Source organism: Heliangelus exortis, chromosome 29 (genome assembly GCF_036169615.1).
Source record: "Heliangelus exortis chromosome 29, bHelExo1.hap1, whole genome shotgun sequence".
Lineage (NCBI taxonomy): Eukaryota > Metazoa > Chordata > Aves > Apodiformes > Trochilidae > Heliangelus > Heliangelus exortis.
In genome coordinates, this window is record NC_092450.1 from 1,787,659 (window position 1) to 1,807,108 (window position 19,450).

Below are 19,450 nucleotides of genomic sequence, written 5' to 3' on the forward strand. Positions count from 1 at the left end.
TGTCCACCTCATCTGGCTCATTTTTCATCTTAGCTTGTCAAGCTTGTGTTCCCTAAGAGGTTTCTCCCCAGCTATTTACAGGGCAGGAAATCCCAGCAAGCTTTTAGAAGCCCATTCAGGTTATGCTGACCCCTCAGTAAAGGGAATATATTTAAGGTTTTTTTTTTAACCTCTCAGCAGATGAAGGTGGCAAAATAGCTGCTGACTTTTACAGCCTGCAACTAAAGCCACAGCTCATGGTTTTTTCCTTCTGGAGGACCTGCCCTCCCAGGTCTCTCCTAGCTGTGCTCATCTAGGAGGTAAGGAAATTTTTCAGGATCTGCTTTTCCAAAGAGCTTTTCCTATGAAAACCTGCATGAAAATTCAGCCCAATAAGCAAAATACTGGATCTCTTGAGTACTCTCTACTGTGTGTATTGCTGTGGCAGCAACACATCCATCTTGGAGCCCTCCTTGGGCCTGCCCTGTCATGGCAACTGAGCAATATTTTGCCTCTTACAGGCCATGCATCCCCCTGATGGCCAATTAAGGCATAATTCTCATGCATGTCCAACCTAAGCCTGCTCGAGGTATAAATTCCTTTAAGAAATGTTTTTGTGGAGGTGTGGGAGGGTTAGGCAGAGGCTGGGCTCTGCTTTAGAAGATAGAGATGCCTCAGATGACCTGGTTGTCCCTGCTGCTGAGCAGCTGGCTGAGCTCCTCAGGGGCTCTGAGGCACATTTTCTCAGTCAAAAGGAGCTGAACGATGGTCTTAGGAGTTTTGTTTGGGGGTTTTTTTGGGGTTGGTTGCTTGGGATTTTTTTTTTCTGATTTTTTTTTTCCCAGGGAATCTCTGCTGTCTCCCCAAATGGGCATAGTGCCAGGAGATGGAAAAAGCCAGGGGCTTCCTCAGTTTATCTGTGATGGGTTCATTATGGAATCAGAGCTGTGAATGCCTCAGATGCTCAGTGCAGACAGAGCTGTCAGCTTTGCATTTTGAGGCTGATTTTTTTTTTTTCTTAGGTCAGGAATGTGAAGTCAAAAGTTTTTGTAGGCAAGGCCAACAGAGGGGAAGGTAACCACCTTCCAAAATTGGCACTCATTTTTTTGTGCTCTTGTTGAGCTTGTTTTAAGAGACCTCAGAAGGCCATCCAGGCCAGCACTGAAATTAATCCTATTTTTTCCTGTAATCAGTGAGAATTTTTTTACTTCATGACCATTGCTTTTGATTTTTGCCCATTTCTTTCCATGGGGCTCATGGACACCAGACTGTAGTGGTCAGGACCTTGGAAGAAGAGTTTAGAGGAAACCCACAGCTTGGAGGAAACCATGATTTTTCACATGGCAGCACTGCATTGGGTCAGGTAAGCACAAAGATTCTGCAAGAGAGAATATCTCAAATGTTATTTATTTTCAGAAACTGTCCAAGGGGCACTTGCCTCAGTTGGGTGGAAGAAGGTCAGGTCAAAGTAATTTTCTCCAATCTACCTCCCCAGAAGTAAACCGTGCTGTATTTTCAATATGTTCCTGGTCTCTCCTGGCCTTTATTTCATTTTAAGCATGACTAGATCTAATTTTGGTTCATATAGAAAGAGCAGCAGTAGATTTTAATGCTTTCCCTGGCTTCACCCTTCAAATCTACTGCAGACAGAAGGCTGCTCCAAGGAGAACTGTCCAGAACCAGTTGTCATGAAAACCCTGTGACAGAAAACCCCTGTCAGAAAACCCCTGAAACGTGTTAGTGACAGAGCCACCAGCTAAGGGAACACCAGGGCATGGTGCCTGAAAGGCATTTATCCTCCTTGGTGTCTGGTTTTAACAGCCTTGCCTCTCCAGATTTCCAGGGCTGTGGGTTCTCATGGTCTCTCTGGGACAAAGGCTTTTTCCTCCCAGTTTTCAGGCAGGGGAGCTGAGGGGCAAGAAGCTGGACTTGGAGAGGCACAGGGAAACCTCATGCAGTTCCTAGGAAAAGGTTGATAAAGCCTTACAGCCCTCAAACACCTGTCCCTCCAGCTCTACTGGCATCCTTCTTGCTCAGTGTTCCTTCTTTATCCCAAGGGTGACTTTTTGCATGTTGCTTCAGCTCATGGTGCTGTTTGTAGCTCAGATCCCTGCATAGTGTGGATCAGGGACAGAGAAGGGAAGCTCCTTGCCTCCTGATTAATTATTGTGATGAGTAGGAACCACTTAGAAGACAGGAGTGCTGCTTGCCCTCAAACAAAGCTGCCAGTTGCAGGGTATAATCCAAGGGAAGGCTGAGCCCACAGCTGGCTCTTACACACAAATGTTTTGTCTTTCCTCCTCCAGGGCCCTCCCTGGGTCTTGGCTCCCTTTGCACTCAAAGCCCTCTGATCTCCAGCTGCCTCTGACACTTTGGTTGTGTTCATTCTGAGATATCTCAGATCTTTAGATTATTTCCCATCTTAAACCCCTAGTGAGGAAGGGGAGTGTGTCTGATCAAGCAATGGCTCAAACCAGACCAGAACACAGACCTTTTAAAAAATGAAGGAAGAGTTTACAGCCATTCTGCTGGGTTGCTTGCTCTACCACACTTCACAGTTAAATACCTAAGGAATGGAGAAGTTTAGTACAGGCAAAGGTTGGGTAGAGTGAGGCTCTATGTTTCTCAAAGGCCTGGGTTGTGTTTTGGTGAGATATGTGATTCAGGACCAACACACCTCATTTTAGGTAACAACGTCCTGCTAATTGGCTCGAGTCCAGTTTAAATTTTGACTAATTTGCCTGAATAGTTTGATTTCCAGCTTCCAGCTGCCTGCCCTTCCTGCCTTTCCTGCTTCCCTTTCCTTCACCCAGCATCCTGGAAGGATCCCGTCCGTTCGTCTGCCTGTGGTCCTGATCCATCCCAGCCCATATCTGTGTGTTCCTGTCTCCAGTTCCCAACTGCTGCTGACTCCAGGAGTCCAGCCTGGACTTTCCCAGAGCTGCCCTGCAGCCTCGGTGGTGACATGAGAGCTACTGGGGGAAAGGGGGGAGGAATGTGGTATCCATTTTCTTGTATTTTTGTATATATTTAGTAATTTTTCCTATTTATCATTCCTGTTTCATTAAAGTTGTGTAGTTTAGTTTCCAACCCATAAGTCTCCCTCCCTTATTCTCTCTCCTTTCTTATCAGGGAGGAGAGAGAGATTAATAGAGAGCATCTGGACTCGGTTTCATTGCTGGGCCAGTGTTAAACTGTGACACTGGTCAAGCAATGGCTCAAACCAGACCAGAACACAGACCTTTTAAAAAATGAAGGAAGAGTTTACAGCCATTCTGCTGGGTTGCTTGTTCTACCACACTTCACAGTTAAATACCTAAGGAATGGAGAAGTTTAGTACAGGCAAAGGTTGGGTAGAGTGAGGCTCTATGTTTCTCAAAGGCCTGGGTTGTGTTTTGGTGAGATATGTGATTCAGGACCAACACACCTCATTTTAGATACCAACGTCCTGCACTCCCTCCCATCTCAGAGCCTCTGCACTGAAAGCCAAGGGCACAGCTCCAGATGTTCTAATAGAGATTGGCATGGCTGCACCAAGATTTGGTCTGCTGGTGCAAGAACTATCTACTTTGTGTAAAAGCTTTCAGAGAATTGCAGATATCATTGTGGCAGCTTGGATTCTGGGGCAAATTTTGGAAAAAGTTATTTTCCAGACCACTTGTTAAATAGAAGGTTTTTTTCTGCATCAGGCAGCCACCATCCTGATTTTTTATTTCTTGATGCAAGTGGAAGTGTTTAATAGGAGATGAGAATGGACTAATGACTCTATGAAGCCAAAGCTGTTTTCTAAGTACCAGCCTCATGGGTGCACTAGAAAGAATGGGAGGAAAACATAGGCAGGGAGCAAGGCAGATTGACAGAAACTTCTATTTTACAATAGAAATATTAACACGAGAGACTCTCCATTATGCGGCCGCTGCCTGTCAGTAAGAATGCATATTGAAAATAAATGAGTTATATCCTTTGATTGTCATGGTTGCTGAAAATAGACAACCAGCCACAAAGGCACAGCAGGCACAGGAGAAGTTATTGTGTTATCTCCAAAAATGAGCTGGGTACACGAGGAAGCACGCGCTGCACAAGTCATTTAGCAAATGACCTGACCAAACATCCTGCTCACACACCAGCGTGCACCCATGCTGCCATCCTCTGAATATTTCTCTCAGGGTTTGGCTGCTGGGGTTGATTTTCTCAGCAAGGTGAGACTGTGGTAGCCTGCTGCTTGTATCCTTGCTATCTCCACCCAGGTTATCACATCAGTCATTCTGCCTTTGCCCCATGGGCTGAGAGGGTTTTCACAGCCTTTTCTTCCCTCTTGCTTCATGCATTTGCTGAGCCACAGAGAAAAATCCCCCAGGAGGTTCCCTGTCCCTGCTCAGTTCATCCTGTGCTGGAAGAGCAAAGAACCACAAGCCACAACAACAGGCCTGGGGAAGAGGCTTTGCTCCAGCACCCCTATGGAGATACCCAGAAAATCCCAGCAGTGTGCCAAGGGCTGAGGAGCTTCAGCTTCACCAACTCAACAGCAGTATCTTGGCAAGATCTTAATGTCATGTCAAGCAAGCAGCGTGATCACAGCTCCTCCAGAACAATGCCACCTGTGAGGTCATTTTCATCTGAGACCTCCTGGGAGGACTAATGCACACACACAAAAAGGAGGGGATTTCCTCAGCTGCTGCTGTTTCCAGGCTTCCCTCCTTCCAATACACTCTGGGAATGGGTGTGCTGAAGTGTGTTCTGCCAATTTTCTATTCTTCCTTGATTTGCCTACAGCAGAGGTCTGCGTTATCTTATCTGCTGCTCAGTGCATTGCAATGCCAACTCAGGGATCAGCACATATTCTGCTAAGACCTTGCTGTTCCCTTTGGATGGATCTCTGTGGAAAAGCTTAAGGGGACTGACTCCTCTGAACAGACTGTAATTCAGGGAAATGTTGTCTGAGAGGCATTAGGCATAATCCTGTGGAGAAGGAACAGAGGGTATAGAAAGCACAGGTCAAATCCTGCTAATAAAACAGCGACAGAGATCTGAAACAGGGGGGGGGAAGGAGGAAGGAGGGTAAAGTCATGTTTTACAGAGTGCCAGGATGCTGATATTCCAGCTTCTACTTTCCCTGGCAGTAGAAGCAGGGTGAGCTTTATCCAGAGGACACTGCACCCAGCACCCCCCAGGCACCCAAAGGAGCAGCTGCTGGCAGCTCTTCCCTCACTTTGTGAGCAGAACCTCAGCGCAGTGAACTGCTTTGCTGCAGCTTTCTGCTGCAAGCCCCCTGCCTCTTCTGTTCCCAGATGCATGAATTGGGAGAATAAAAGGACCCAGAGTTCTTCACTATGATGAGGTATGACAGAGTTGCTCTGGGATTTACACTCTCTGGTGCCTGACAGGAAAGAAATCAGGCTTCAGGGATGCTGCTTCTCTTTTTCCAACTGGCAATGCAGCAGAATGGATGGGCTGCCACAGAGCCCATATGAAATTGCAACAGGTTGTTGGTGATTAAATTCAAAATGCATCCAGGACATGAGGTTCTGACTCAGCCCAGAGGCAGTTCAAAGACCTTTGCTGCATGCTCCCTGGGGAAAGTCCTACTCAGCTCTCAAGCAGACACTTCTTTGCTGCTTTTTATCTCTGAGAGGTGAAGTCTGGCAGGAAGACAAGGTTGTAGTGGCCCTTTTGAGTATTGGTCCCTGGATGTCCCTAACCTGAGGGATTACCTGGAGTCAGGGAGACTGAGGCACCTGCCCCTCTTAGAAAGGCCCAGCAGGTGATGCTGGGAAGATGCCATCTCAGGTACCATCTAGGAGCTGCTTGCAGAACAGATTGAAGTGTTTCTCTGCCCTGTTTCTGAATCTCTACAGTACTGTGACAGGCACTGTCAGTCTGTGATATCCTCTGGTTTTAGTTGGCCCTGACCTGTCTCAGCAGAGCAAGGATTTATTCAGCAGACAGGGAATGTTCAGTCTTTCTGGAAACTACTGTATCCCTCATAGGAAAAAAAAAAAAAAAGTCAGTTTCAGAAGGAGCTACACCCTGAAGAATTAAATGGCCCAGGAGATGACACCCCACCAGGTCCCAGAAAGGCTGCCAAATGCTCCTATCTGACCTGAGAACAGCTGCTTTTTTGCAGCTGTTTTGGCTGTGCACTTTGCTTGCTGCCTTTGAGGCTCTGCTTTTAGCTGGTGTTACTGAGTTACAGGGACACCCCTGGGCAGGCTGTTGTCCCTCTCCCCACACCCTTGCTGTGGGCAGGGGGTGGTCTGCTCATCCTGTTGGGATCTGCCCTCACTCCCCAACTCTTCTGTCCCTTGGACTCTCACATCTGTTTCTCCTTTTCTGTCCCCTTCTCCAGACTTCACCACACATGGCTTTTCTTTCACAAGCTCTTCTCCTAAAGATTTTCTTGATCCTATCCTACAACTCACGTGGCCCGAGCTCTGCTCAAAGAGCAGGAGGAAAGGAGCAGTTTGCTTGGCTATCCAGTCCAAAGGGGCAAGGATTCAGGGTTGTGCACAGGCAATAACTGAGGCACAAAACTGTATGTTCCTACTCAGACGTTCATAGACAGCAGTGTCCAGGTGATGGAAATGACTTTGTGGCATGAGTCAGTTGGATTCATTTGCTGGCAGATCCAAAAACAGCAGAGATAAAAAATATTTCCTTCTCCTAAAACCAGACAAAGATCCTGCTGACAGACCAGACCATCATGAAACCTGTTGTGCATCTGCCTGTCTGCAGAATGAGCAGCATCACTCCTGGAGAAACAACCAGCCACAAGGTACTGCCCCAACAACCACATTGATGCCAAGGGACTGGCCAGCCTGGTCTGAGACCAAGTCCCCACTTAGTCAAGTCCCCAGCCCACACACCCACATCTTCTGAGACAAAACCCAAACCACCAGCCCAGGGGGTGCAGTCCCTCTGCAGCTCCATGCCCAGCCCCCTGCCCAGCCCTGCCCCAGCCATGGGTGCAGCACTTCTTCCAGGCAACCTACTTTTTATTTTTATTTGAAGCTGATACTTTTTGCCAGCCAAACCACTCAGGCCAGCCTGCACATCCCAAAGCTGTAAACTGAGCAGTGTCTGCTCCTTTTAGGATCCTCAGGCTGATACTCAGCATGCTCCACCTCCCCACCAGCCTAAGAGCAGATGGGGATCTTTTCCCCCCTCTTTCTTTCTAGCACAGCAGCAGGAAGGGACCCAGCTGTTGCCCACACTGCATAGCCAACTAGGATTTATAAGCCACGACCACCAGAACAAGCTAAAAAATTTCCCCTTCCACAATTTCAGCAATTCCAACACCAGGGGAAATAAACCTGGGTAATACATCTCACCCTGACATGCCCCAAGGCCTGCCCTTCTTGCTGGCTCTTCCCAGCCTCTCTACTATCCTCATCTGGCTAACAATTCACTGGCCAGAGCAGGAGAACCCCAACCCCCCTCTGATGTTCAGCAGGACCCATCTGACACCCTGGTCTGACACCAAGCAGCCACCTGGGAGCTGGGGCCTTCTGCAGAGCGAGGCTGGACGTGCTGCAAGCCTCTCACAGGGCTGGCTCCATGTTAATCCCCTGTTAGGAGTCCAGCAAACAAACTTCAACTCAACAGGCTGCCTCCTCCTTCTCCTCTGCTGTGCCAGGGCCTGGCAGACACCACTCACTCATCACATCATGCCCACACAGCTTGGCCAGTGACCACCAGTGGTGTCCTGGTCCTGTGACACCACCATCATCCACATGCCCAGAGAAGAGGAAAGCAGAGTGTCTGCTCATACTCACAGTTTTGAAGTCCTCATGGGTGCACTCTTGGCCTTTGAATTTGCAGTACAGCATCATATCCTTCAGGTCATGACCAACCCGGGCCAGGAACTCCTGCATGTTGAAAACTTTTGGTTTATAGTGCTTAAAGTTGGCCTTTTCTTGGAGGATGGCCAAGACAGCTGGGTCAGCCAGGTGAGGGTTGGGGATCTGCAGGTTGACATCAAGCAGAGCCAGGAGCTCCCCGGCATGGTAGAGGTCGTTGGTGGTGAGCCGGGAAAAACGAAACTCATTGAGGTTGCAGATGGTGACAGCAGGGAAGACCAAGCTATTGGCCACAACCTCGTCCACTTTGGTCACATGCTGGTAGGAGAAGTAGAATGCCACCCGGTCTGAACTCTCAACCAGGAGGAGACCCAGCGAGCCCACAAAGGCCAAGGTCCAGAGCAGGCGCCGGATGGTCACCGGGCCATAGACGAAGACGTGACGGATCCCATGGAGTGTGGAGGTGTTGGCAAAAATCTGGATGCTGGAAGGCTGCAGGCTGCCCATGCTGCTCTCACTGGTGCTGTCCTTCAGATCCATCAGGGAGAGTTAGTTAAATCCTGGTGCTGCTTTTCAGGTCAGTCTGTAGCTGGAACCGGGCTCCGGATTCCTCCCCTTCCTTCTCCAAAGTAATTATACCCTTTCAGAGGCAGGAGAGAGAAGGAGAGCCTCAGGCCAGCTGCCAGGAGTAGATCCCACAAAATCTCAGTGGTAGCGTCGCAGGGGCAAATATTTATATCCAATCCATTCAAACTCTGGCTCTTGATTTTCTTGCTGCGATAAGGAGGATTGGTTTTATTTAGGGAGACACCAAGGTGATGTGGAAGAGCTGAGGGTGGGCAGGGAGAGCTGAGCCAATGGCAGGAAAGTCCTCCCCCTCCACACACACATCTGCACACACGCGGGGATGAGACTAAGGGAGAGATGGAGCTCGAAACAAGTGGAAGCAGCTCTCAGCCTGGTAGCTAGTGCAGAAAGCCCAAGGATGCTCTTCCCCGAGCTGATGTCTTGCAGAGCTTTCAGCTTGAGCGGGTGATGCTCCAGCGATGTGAGGTGCAGGATTCCGGCATCTCTCCACTCCACTTCCCCCTCCCCCTCTTCCATTTTGGGCAGGGCTCCAAGAAATACCATCCCCAAAAACCCATCCCCTCTGCTGCCGGGTTTAGTTCCCAGGGCTTCCCTCAGGGAAACGGGGGCAGCTAATTCAGCAGAAGTACCAAAGGGAAAGAGGGGGGAGGCGAGGGGGGGGAGGGAAGCTTAATAAATAAATAATTTTAAAAAAACATTTAAAGGAGGGAGAAAAAGAAAATCTCTGCTCAGCCCCATGCACATGAGTAGGGGAGAAAGCAAGAACATGAAGCTCCTTCTCTGCCAGACAGAAGCTGGCAGCAAAAATCAGAGAGGGCTGGAGTCGGTGGGGAGAGGCAGCAGGAGGAGAGGGGTCGCAGCCTCTCTCAGCTCTTCTTTCTCTGCCTCTGCTTTGCTCCAGGACTCTTGAGGGGGTGAAGCACAGAGCTGCGAGTCCTGCACCCCCCAGAGCCCAGGGGAGGGCAGGGAGAGGGGCTCCCGGCCCCCTTGTGCCTCAGGGGTGTCGGGGGAGGGGGGATGCATCTTCTGCAGCCCCTGACTCCAGATGTTTTGTTGCAGCTGAGACGGATTTGTTAGGGGAGATGTCCCCAGCTGTGTGTTCGGCTGTGAGGGTTGGAAGGAGGAGCAGGGGAGGGCAGGGGGGACGGCAAACAGGGAGATGTTTTCTACCCAAGAGATGCTATGCTGCAAAGCCCTGGAACAGTGCCCTCACGCTGCAGGAGGTGGGAACGAGTGGGGAAGGGTGCTGGGGGCTGAGCAGGGGCTGGGTAGCTCCCCTCCATCCTCTCCCAGTGCTCAGCAGTATTTGATCCTGCTTTTGTTCAGATCCAGAATTAAAAAAAACAGAACATAGTTTCTGTCTCTGTACAGCACCCAACACTACAATAGATGAGGGTCCCAGGGGCCAGGGTGGTACCCAGAAGGGGATTTTCCTGGCTTGGATGAAGTGGGAGCAGAGGTTCAAAGCACAGACAGAGCCTGTCTCACTCTGCAGAGCCATGTCCAGTGACTCTCAGGTGCCTATGAAGTTACCTTAAGGACAAACTCAAAGAGTATCTGGGACAAAATGAGCCCAGTTTTTGAATTTTTAACTCCTGAAAGAGCTTTGCACTGTTTGGCCCCTTTAGTTCTTCACCTCCACTGATGGACTCCTGAGCCCCTTGTCCCCTGGTCATGAGCCACCCTGTCCTCCCCATGACGATTTTCACCCAGAGCTAGGACAGGTTCAGCTTTTGCTACCTCCAAAGCCATGTTTGGCCTTGGCAGGCAAAGGTCAGTCCAACTGTGACATCCCCCAGCACACAGCATCCCCATGGGAGCATCTCAGGCCGCTCCTTGAGGTCCCATCCAACCTGACATTCCAAGATACTCACTCCAGCACGTCTATGGCAGTGCAGCTCTATACCAGGGAAAACTGAGGCAAAGAGAAGACAAAGGGCTCATGAGGAGTCACCCAGAAAGCCTGCAGCATAACCGAGTTGAATTAACCAGTAGGTCTCCCAGTGCCCCAGGTTACTGAACCCTCCTTCCGTAGTCAGAAGGCTTCAGGACTGTGCTGAGACCACAGGCAGCCCTCACTGGGGTGCAGAGGAAGCAGGAGCTGCCACACCAGGCTGGGCTCCTTTTTATGCAACTCCACATCAGCCCTGAAATGCAAAATGTGGTCCATCCTCCTGCATCGCTGCTGGTGACTGAAAGGCAGGATCCCAGTGCAGCCCCATTTGTGGCTAAACAGAGCTACACAACACAAGAGCTCTGCTCCTTTGTTATTAAGGAGAAATTCAGCCAAGGTGAAGCCTTCCAAACCTGCTGCATCTTGTCATGCCCTTACCAGGAGGAATAGAGAAGATCCAAACTGTGTGAACCAGAATTAAAGCAGCTGAGGACAGAGACCCCACAGCACCTTTGTTCCTGGGCTCCAAAACTCACTGCCAGTTTACTTTTGTGCTCCCCACAGCTGGAGGATAAGACCATTTATTTACCCCCTAAACATTTCCTGGCAGAAATGAGCTCCCTTTCCCAACCCCATCTGCAAACCTTCCTCCCCTCTCCACCATCTGCATCATTTGGCCTGGTGTGTTAATGCTTTCATTTGCTCCCTGTGCTGCCTCTCCAATCCTGTTTGCTGTAATTCATACCATAGACCATCTGCTGCCTTCAGGATTTAATCATGCAGAGAACGTCAGCTCCTGCCCAGAGGGAAAAGCACTCTAGAGAGAAAGAAGAACCAGGAAAAAAATGAAGAACCAGAAGTTCTACCTGGCACCAGCACCCACTCTCCAAGCTCTGCTCTGCTGCCTGTGGGGTTGAGGACAAAGCAGGGGGACAAATGCTGTGTGGTGAGTGCTCAGGTTGGCATCAACCACACTGTCCTGAGAGGCAAAGAGAGCAGCTTGACTCATACCTTGGGCTGTGCTATGGGGTGACACAGCAAGGATGGGGGACATGGAGGGCTGGAAAGGGTTGTGGGCATCTCAGGACCCATCTTGGCAGGTGGATGTGCATGGGAAGGACAAGGCAGCATCACCAGTTCCATAAAATCCCCCCCGGATGGCAGAGCTCAGATAAGGATACCTGCACCCCCCTCCTTGGGGACATCCAGGGCAGGGCATCCCTGGAGGGTGAAGTAGCTACTTTGAGAGATCATAGCCCAACCTCAGTCCCTGAATGTCCTTTGCAAACATTACTGCTTCAAATCCCCTTCAGAAGCAAAGGCAGAGGAGCCAGGCTGGTCCAGAAGACATTTCCCTCAGGAAAAAAAAAATACACTTTTTTTTTCCCCTTGCAGGGATGGAGTGATGGAGGAGGGGGCAGCAGGACCAGAGTCGCTGAAGGACCCAGTGACCAGACCCAGGTCCCTCGCTCTTTACACAGCCTGTGCCTGCCCTCTGGTGTCTCAAGCCGAGGCTGCACTGCTCAAGGAGCAGAATCCAGCCCTAAAATACCGATAAAGGGATTATTTGGGGAGGGAAAAGAGAGGAGTGTGTCCCTCTCCCTCTGTAAGTCCCTCTGCTGGTCCAATTCCACCTCTCCCCCTCCACCCCTTCCCCCGAAGCATGTCCCAGGAAAAGGGTTTGCACTGGGAAAGTCAGGACTGGCCTTACAGAGAAACGGGTGGTTTGAAAAAGGAAAGGAAGATGCTTTGGAACCCTGCATAGTTCAACACAAGGTCCCCCACTGCCCCAGCCCACAGACCTCTACTATTCCTAGCAACTGCTGCATTTTATGCTGATTTGCTGGGTTTATTTCCCTCTGGCCTTGATAAGGAGAAGAAAAATGAAGAAAAGAAAGAGCAATGAGGGTTGCAGTCCAGCAGAGGGGCCTTGGGCAACCTGGTCTAGTATTCTACTATACATCCAATGACACTGGGTTTGAAAAAGGGATATATAGAATAGTGCATTACACTTCCTCCTTCAACAGCTTTCTAACTGGGATGTTAGAGAGGTGAATCAAACCAATACCAAAATCCAATTTGGGGTATGGTTACAGTTCAGAGATGCAGGAATTACACAGCTCCAACGACACTTGGGTTGAAAAAGTCATGGAAAGTACAGTAGAATTCTGCATCATACTTGCTCCTTCAACAGCTTTCTAACCTGGACATGCCATGGCCTGGAGAAGTGCGTCCAACCAACACCAACCGGCGGGGGGGAAGGGCTCTTAATGACTCTAATATTGTTGACACCCACAAATACCTCTCTGCACCTCCAGTTCCCGCCTCCGCCCTTCCCGCGCTCTCCGCCGCTGCTCACTGGGAATCCGGTGTCGTTCCCGCTGTCACTGCTGCCGCCCTGTGGCACAACGGCACAACTGCAGCTCCGGGATGCGCACCGGCAAATCCCGGCATTCGGCTCATGGCTCTTCCTGCGCATGAGCCTGAGGACCAATGCACCACAGGCTGCTCCAAAAGAAGTGACGGGAACGCCTTCCCCTTCCCATTAACCCAGTGTCCCCAATACCCATTTCACCCCCTCCCAGTGCCCCCAGGAGAATCGGCAGCTCTAGCCCCTTTCGGTGCTCCGATATCCCCCTCTTCCAGTCACTCCCGGCTGCCCCAGAGTCCTTTCTCTGCCCCTCCTACTCCCCTTCCCTCTTGCTCCCAGGGCCTCCACCCCTCTCCCAGGGCAGCCCATCAGCCCCCGCATAGCCAGTGCTCACCAGTAGCTCTTCACCCTGCTCCTCGTTCCTCCCAGTATAAACCAGTGTCCCGCAGTACAGGTGCCTGGGCACATGCACATGCTGCAGCCTTGGCTTATAAAAATGCTTGGGCAGGAGGTGAGGGGACACACAAACACGGCTGTAACACCTTATGAAGCTTTGCTACCTTTCAAACACTGCAAGGCTGTGGTGAAAACTAATGCCAAAAAGGCTTCGCTCGCTCTCTCCTCAACAGGCAGCTCCATCACAGACCTGGCAGGCACAGGCTGTAACCATTGCACGGGAATTCAGAGCCGGGTTTTGCTGCCCCCTCGACCCTTTCAGCAGCTGCACAGGCGGTAGGAGAGCGGACAGCTTGCAGAATGGGGACTGCTTCTACTTACCCCGTCTGTGGGCCAAGGGAGATTTAACTACAGAGATTTTCTCAACAAAATATCCTGAGAGTATTCTCAGGTGCTGAGGTGAATGCTCGCTATGGCACTGCTCACCATAATTACACAAAAACAAACAAAAAAACCCAAAAAAACCAGGTGGTTTCAACAGCATTAAAATATTTTCTATAAGTTGTTTTCTGCTCAAAAGTTCAAGTTAAGTGCAATAATCCCTTTTGTGAAAAAAGAAAAAATAGGAAAGGTAGTTTTCATGTAATTCTTCTATGGAAAGCAGTAATTCATATTCTGTCCCTTCAGAGAGCCATTACTTTTTTCCAGTTGTACTGCTGAACTCTCTTCTCAACATGGTTTCACTCAGCATTTTTCAGAACCCACTGTCTGTGAAAAATAAGGGTTTAAAATTGTAGATTATTGTTTTGTTGAGTGTATCTTTCAATTTAATAATGTTTGTTTGGTCAGTTTGTTGAGATAGCATGTTGTATCCTCTTGTTTTTGGGTGTATGTTCAAGCGCACTTATAAGGAGGAAAAGCCAGAAACACAGGAGGAGAGACCGACCGCAGGGGCCCGCGAAACAGGGGCGTCACGTGACCATTCCCCTCAGTACCAGAGCGAAGCCCGCGAAACGTGAAACCGTTCCCCTCAGCAACAGAGCGGAGCCCGCAAAGCAAGAACCAGTGCTGGGAAAGCCCGCAAAACGAAAACCAGTGATAAACTGATAAGAGACTAAGGGGAAGGGGTTTATGAAAAGTATAAAAGAACCGGTTTTACCGTATCAAACTTGCGAGCCGGTGGTGGGGCTACGGCTCCCCGGCTGCCCAGCGTGCTGCAGCGTGCTGCTTTACTTATATCTCTCTCAATAAAAAGTTTTAAACATAGAGTCAGCGTTTTTGACACTGTCACTAGTAAAACACACTTTCCTGCCCACAAAACACAATGCCCGAGTTAGGCATCTCATCTTAAACCTGACCTTATGGAAAAAAAAACAACTCCATAAGCAGGTTCACATCTTATTTTCCTGTGTATTTGTATATATTTAGTAATTTTTCCTTTTTATCGTTCCTACTTCATTAAAGCTGTGTAATTTAGTTTCCAGCCCATAAGTCTCCCTCCTTTATTCTCTCTCCTTTCTTCAGCAGGAAGGGGAGGGGGATTAAATAGAGAGCATCTGTCATTCGGTTTAATTGTAGAAAATGTTAAAACATGAGCTTTTACGTTGAAAAAAAAAAAAAAAAAGAAAGAAAAGAAAAGGAAAAAAAAAAAAAATAAATCACCCAACACTTGTTCCTGTACTGTTTCCTTTTCCAGCCTATGAATTCTTTCCCCCATCATTTAGAAAACTCACACTGTGCCCTGAGTGACCTTTATGTTCACTGCACATAAAAGCAGAAAACATATTTTGAGCTGGTGTGTAGTCAGATACAGAGACAAATCAATTCAACTAATGACAATTAACACATAGCGATTTCATTATAGAGTTTATCAATTTATTTTTAGACAAGAATGGAACAGAAATGGAATCCTTATGAACGAAACATAACTCAGTCCGGCACAAAACCTCCTCTTCTGAAGGCCACAAAATAGATGTGTTCACAAGATGCACAGAACAATACCTAAGCAAAAAGAACATCCCCAGCAACTTCTGGTCACAGATACATGTGTGTCATGTCAGAAAGATAGGAACGCAGACAGAGGAGACACGCGTGGGGGACAGGGACATGAACGGAGGCAGCGTGGGGACACGATGCAGAGGGGGGATCATATGGTGGCAGAGGGGGACAGGGCAGGCACTAAGTGACTCCAATACTCTTGAGAACCCAAGTACTCACCCACAGGAATCTAATGTCACATACTCACCCATGTCAACCTAGTCACTAGATTTTCAAGGATTTTCAAGGCCCATTGGCCTCCAGAAAATGATCCAACTTCTTTTTGCAAGTTCTGTGTATATTCAAGCATTTCATCTACCTCAGCAACATGGAGACTACCACGGAAGATACGAATCTGGGAGAAAAGACAGTCATAATCAAAGAGAGGCAAACAAATTACCTTCGACTTGTAAGAGATTTTAGTTAATTCACCATGAACACTCATTGGTAAGCTTTATCAAAATAAAATTGTATTCACTGCAGTTCATCTATCTCTGTGTAAAAAAAACCTCAAGAAATTCTCCCATAGGTGATTCCAGCTGATCTCTTTCATGCTTTCTTGCTTTTCAGCTTCCACCTCTTTCCAAAAGCACAGTCAGGTCTTTCATTTTTGTGTCAGCACTACGTGGACTAGAGAGCTGATGATGGTTCATTTTGGATACGAGCTTGTAGGATAACAACATCCTGGAATTACCAATTTCTTGTTTGTGCATTGGTGCTACTTGCATACGTGCAAGTGTTAAAGTTAAGCAGCTGGTTCCGAAGGCCACTTACAGTCCAGGTCTGTCAGCAATGATGAGTTTTGAATGGTAAGACTTTTTACTTCAGCTGTTAAATACAAGGAGTAGAACAAAATTTTTGCTAAGGGTAAAACCACAAGAGGATGGATCTCCTCATCTGAGGGCTGCCCAGAGAGCTTTAAAACTCTAGCAATAGAAATTAAGGCTAGAATTGAAAAGTCATTAATGGCACAGAATATACTTGATCCAGTTTGGTCAAGGACTTCACGGAATATGGCCAAAAATACAAGGTGTCTCTGTGAAAATCCTTCAGGCCCCAGCAAATGACGATCAAAAACTTTCTTATGTAGCTCTAATTGCCCTTGCTGTGCCCTTGCAGAGACTTCTTTGCACATCACATTTTCTTCTTTACTCATCATGACGACTGCATCAGTATTGGGTACAGTTATCTACTGCTGCAGCAGTGGAATAAGTTTCAAGGAAAGCCAATCCATTCCAAAATACAACCCAGAAAAAAAATGAACATGAGAAGTAGTCTCGGGAAAGAGTAACACAGGTTTCAGGAGAAAAACCACCAGCACCAAAAAACCTCACACAAATCAGAGCTCACCTTTGCATTTATTTTGCCAGGTTCATTGGACAGTTTCAGAATAGCCCTCCTGCATTTCTTTCTTCAAATCATGCAGGGACTTTCACTCCTCATATTCCTCACATTCCATGAGAGTCTGCATGATTCTTGAAAATCTCTCCAACCTCCACTGCAAAATTGAGAAGAAAACCGTGAAGCAAAGGAACAACCAGCCTTTTTTCACATTCTCTTGAGTAAACATCTCAGAATAGGCTTGCTTCATCTTTTATGTTTGACACAACAGAAATTACTGAGAAAAAAAAGGCATTCCTGTACCCCCCCTGGAAGGTCCAAACTTCACCTAAAGAAGAATTCAGACTTCCTTCACAGGAGGCCTGTAGGGAACATCTTCAGCAAGTACCCTCCTGCTGGAGGGCTGCCTCAGTGTCACATTGAGACACAGACTCCTTGTGTGTCTTGTACCAGAGCCTGTCACTGGCCTGCTAAAAAAGGCATTAACAGTTGGAGATGAGCTGCCTTGTTTCTCCCCTAGAGTACATTCAGGACCAATAGCCCAGCAAACCCAATCCCATCCAGCTACCTGGGAGACCTTCTTCCCCCAAGAGCACATCTTCCCCTTGGTGTGGCAGAAGAAATGTCCCAAGTAACAGCTGACACCTCTGTGCACCAAAGCAGTGAAGGTCAAGTAGAGATGACCTTCTCCCACTGCCTCAGACATGTATGGCCCTCATCCAGCTCATCCAGCCCACTGCCATTGGAGTGACTTCAACTCCAGAAATAAAAGGAAGAGCCTGAAGTAGGGCCCGTGGCAGCACACAGCTTTCAGAATCCCAAGATGGAACATCCACACACACACACTCTGGGTATTTCCACCAATTGCTTCCAAACTTGCTGACAAGAAACCCACCCTGAATTCTACATGCAAGGCCAACGTGTGTTTTTAATCATAGAATGGCTCAGGCTGGAAAAGACTTTCAAGTTCATTGAGTCCAATTTGGGCTTTGGTTTTTCTGCCCGTTTGTTCCTAATGAGTGCTCTTTTGCAAGGTGATCCCAAAAACCAAGCCTTCCTTCCTTGAAGAGCCTTGGGGAAGGTGGGTGAGATGGCACAGGTGTCCAAGTCTCTGGAAGGTCTCTGAGCTCTTCCTGGCCAGAGGCAGCACTGGGAGGAGGGACAGGGTGAGCTGCTGGCACTCTTTCTTTCATCTGGTCACACCACTGCAGCACATCGAGTGTTAATCTGAAATGCAGCTCTGCAGCACTGAAACCCTCCTCTTCCTCCCTGCCGAGGGGTCACAGACCGTGGCTTCTACCAAGCCACCTCCACAGAGGGGACGACACCTCCGCCACGGGGACCTGCTGTGTTCTCTCTGCCTCCCCGTGGTTTTCTCCCGAGCAGGCCTGGTTGCAGAACTCCTCTTACAGCTGGTGTTGGAGGGCCCTGGGGCTTTATTGTCCCTGGGGGTTTGGTTAGGACTTGTTCTCCCCCTCCTCCTCGCTGAGAAGTGGCACTCTGTGTGTTCCACATTCGGGCCCAAGCGTGGGAGTCTGCATTCTCTCCGTCTCCGCAGGGTTTGCTCCTGGGCAGTGCTGTGTGTAGGAGCAAACGTGGAGCTGCTATCAGAGGGCCCCGGAGCTGCCTCAGCCCTGGAAGTGTGCTCACAATGTAATGGACCGGTTCTCCTCCTTCTTGTGGAGCGGTCATAGTCCCTGGTGTCCACCAAGAAGCTGCTGAGATGGCTGCCCCGCTGTGGAGATCTGCTCCGGGGCCTCTCCTGGGTACTCTGGCAGTGGGAAGAAGGAATAAATCCACGCTCCTCTTTATTGCTCCTGTCTTGCGGGGTGTGCAGCACAGGTTGCAGTGGTGGACAGCAGACCGTGCACACAGCTTTCCCTCTGGACACCAGCCTGAGGCAGCTGCAGAAGAAGCGATGCAAGCAGGAGCCCAAGTAGGCGGTGATGCTGAGCCTGCCCAGGCAGAGGGGGCCCAGCCAGCCTGCAGATGCCTCCTGTGCACCTGCCTGGCTTGGCTGGCTGGTGCTTGCTGGTGGGGAGGAGTCACTCTGATGGGATCTGTGGGCAGGGCTGCCTGAGCCATAGGAGCCACTCTCCTGGCACAGTTGAGGAGCAGTAGCAGTTCCAAAGGTGCTGCTCTGTGGAAACTGCAGGCCAGTGCTGCTTGGTCCAAAAGAACTCATCTCCTGGGACCTCTTCTCAGTGCTCTCTGATGCAGGGACTCTGCTCTCTTGGGACTGCAGGACACTGCTGGCTCGTGCAGGGGAGCTGCTGTCCTCTGGAGAGTCCTCCATGCCCACCACCACGTCCTGCAAAGACCCATCCCTCTGGCAAGGAGCAGGAGAGTGGGAAACCCCCAGAACCGGTGTGAGAGGACAGCAGCGCCTCCCAAAGGCTTTCCCGGATGGCTGCAAAGGGAAAAGGGGAAAAGGTTGAGAAATGGGATGGACCTGGGTGGGATGCTGGGAGAGGCAGCAGCGTTGCAGCTGTGAAGAAAGCTGCAGCGTGGGAGGGAAAAGGAACACCAAAATCCCAGAAAGAAGTCCACTGTCCATCAGGGGCCCTGGCCCATCTCCCCGGAGTTACCTTAGTCCAATGAGCCAGAGCTCTGGGCTCCAAACAGAACCCACCTGCTGATTGTCAGCCAGTGACAAATTGATGGAGGAGTGAATAGGTGATGATGCCGTAGAGGAAGAAGCCCATGCTTCAGTCTTGAAATCAGAGCACCTGGAGAGACAAAGAGTGACCCCTGTTTAGGACTGATCTTGCAGCCCACTCAGGGCTTCTGTCACTTTCTTGAGCGTCTACTGCGGCAGAGAGAAGACGGAAGCAGAGCTAGAAATGGCCGGTTCCATTGGGGTCTTCTCACCAGGCCTAACCCTCTTGGACCAAGACCTGCCCTAAACACCCACTATGGCCTCCTGAGGAGACATTTGCAGGCAGGTAGCAGCCTGAAGCCCAGCAAGGAAAGAGAAGGACTGACATGGGCTTCAGCTTGGACAGCACTCCATGCTCCACGGAGGAATCGTCTTGTCTGACAGAAAGA

General features: G+C 49.4%; 1 protein-coding gene and 1 long non-coding RNA gene across 2 annotated transcripts in view; both read right to left on the reverse strand.

Annotated features, from left to right (window-relative positions):
* Positions 1 to 10,215, reverse strand: part of LOC139788327 (acid-sensing ion channel 2-like) — a 489,262-nt gene extending 479,047 nt beyond the window's left edge. The window contains exon 1 of the transcript XR_011722843.1: positions 7,752 to 10,215. The gene's annotated coding sequence lies outside the window, so the exon portion shown is untranslated. The remainder of the gene's footprint in view (positions 1 to 7,751) is intronic.
* Positions 10,216 to 14,877: 4,662 nt separating this feature from the next.
* On the reverse strand, positions 14,878 to 17,910 carry LOC139788501 (uncharacterized). Its single transcript, XR_011722867.1, has 2 exons — positions 16,412 to 17,910; positions 14,878 to 16,256 (listed from the first exon to the last, which is right to left on the reverse strand). It is a non-coding gene; the product is annotated as an uncharacterized lncRNA (long non-coding RNA).
* Positions 17,911 to 19,450: the final 1,540 nt, after the last annotated feature.